Genomic DNA, 1,979 nt, shown 5'->3' with positions numbered 1-1,979 from the left:
TGATTTTTGTGAGAAGTGATATACTCTAATCAGATTTCAGTTCTAGGGATGGCTTTTTCTCTCCTCAGTGTCTGTTGTTGATTAGGTGTTAAGCTACAAGCTTATATTTCTCAGACTCTCAGAAGCAAACCATTATGTTCCCAGGAAAATATAGGTTTTTGGGGGAATTGTTTTCTTGCTCTATTTTGAGGACAACCACCATTATTTTAAAATCAAATACCATGAAGAGAGTTTGATCCTCTCCTGCTCTTTAAATTTGATAATGTTGACCTTGAAGTATAAGATTTATTCCACATGCATTGTAGGATGCGCTCTTCTCTGTTCATTTCTCTGTTCTATAGAATCCATTTGGTTTCAATTCTCTTCTATCTCATAATTTATTGACTCCTAATGATAATCTACTTCCATAGAGATTCTGCCTCGGAAAACCAAAGAGGGGTCGCTATTAGTTGGAACTGACTCAATGGCAGTGAGTTTGGTTTGGTTTTTTTGGAATGACATCCTGTTATGTGTTCAATTTAAAATAATAGCCACTATAATGTCCACTTTTGGGTAAAAGAGATTTATTTAGGCTCGCCAACTGTAGGGAGCTGAAGCGCGTGCCTATGCTGCAGTAACGGGCCGATTTTAAGTAGGCTTTATAAAGCAGGCAAGCAAGCGATAATACAGAAGCAGAAGCAGCAGTTTCAAGGACTTAGTGTACGTGCTTTAGCACAGGCATTCATCAAGGGATGAGGGGAGTTAGTTTGGATAACCACCTTAGAGTACATGCTCTAGCACAGGTCACCCCAGAGTACATGTGCTCTAGCACAGGCGTCCATTGAAGGGTGATTTAGCTGCTTTATGTGCCTAGGAGGGGAGAGAAGAAAAAGACAATAGGAGCACTCCCTAACTCAATGGGAGTGGGGGCAGGATGAAATGGTTACTTCAGCTACATAAAAATGAGTTTTAGCAAGATATTGCCAGCCATAGCTGGACATTACAAAAATAGAGTTACAAAATGGAGTCACTTACTTCAATTCTAAAGAAGTTCTGGTGGTGTGGTGCCTAAGGCATTTGACTGCTAACCAGAAGTTTGGTGGTTCAAATCCATCAGCCACTCTGCTGAAGGAAGATGGGGCTATCTACTTCCATAAAAATTTACCACCTCAGAAACCAAAAGGGGGTTGCTATGAGTTGGAATTGACTTGATGGCAGTGAGTTTGGTTTGGTTTTTCTGGAATGCCATCTTTGATTTAAAGTGTTTTTTTTTTTTTTTGTTATATTTTACAATGTTGTTGTTATGTTGTTATCAAGTCAAATGCCATCAAGTCAAACCCGACTCATAGCGACCCCTCCTTGAGTTTCCGAGGCAGTATCACTACGGAAGTAGGATTGCCCAACCTTCCTTCCAAGGAGTGGTTGGTGGGTTTGAACCGCCAGCCGTCTGGTTAGCAGGCAAGTGTCTTAGCCACTATGCTACCAGAGCTCCCTATTTTACAATATATTTCTAAAATTTTGAATGATTTGGGGACTAAAGGATGTTTTGTGTGGAGGTTCACTTTGTTACCTTTGTCTTTCCTCTTTTTGTAATAAGAGAAATACTTAGTGATTCTCCTCTTGAAACAATAAAAAACTAACTGAAAATTGACTAAGGATAGTGTTTGAATACAAAGCTATAAAAGAGAATATTGTGTTCAAGAGAACCAAGCACAGAAAGATCTTTCTGCCTTAAGCCAATACTTCTCAGAATGGGTCCTGAAAGCAGCAGTAGCTGCATAGCCTAAGAGCTTGTTAGAAATGCATATTCATCTCCACCCAGACATACTGAGAAAGGGTAGCCAATGTAGGACCCTGGGGGCCTATGCTTTAACAAGAATGCAAGGTGATTCTGATTCTGATGCATGCTAAAATATGGGAGGTAGTGTAGTGCCTAAGGCACTTGACTGCTAACCAGAAGGCTGGTGGTTCAAACCCACCAGCCACTCCTTGGAAGGAAG

General features: G+C 40.5%; 1 protein-coding gene across 1 annotated transcript in view; it reads left to right on the top strand.

The window, feature by feature from the left end:
- The window catches only part of LOC103210334 (cystatin-13-like), a 22,728-nt gene that overhangs the window by 14,140 nt on the left and 6,609 nt on the right, over positions 1 to 1,979 (top strand). The window lies entirely within an intron of this gene.

This window comes from Orycteropus afer, unplaced genomic scaffold, assembly GCF_000298275.1.
Source record: "Orycteropus afer afer isolate SDZICR_OR568_19922 unplaced genomic scaffold, OryAfe1.0 scaffold00594, whole genome shotgun sequence".
Classification (NCBI taxonomy): Eukaryota; Metazoa; Chordata; class Mammalia; order Tubulidentata; family Orycteropodidae; genus Orycteropus; species Orycteropus afer.
This window is presented reverse-complemented; position numbering and strand designations above follow the sequence as displayed.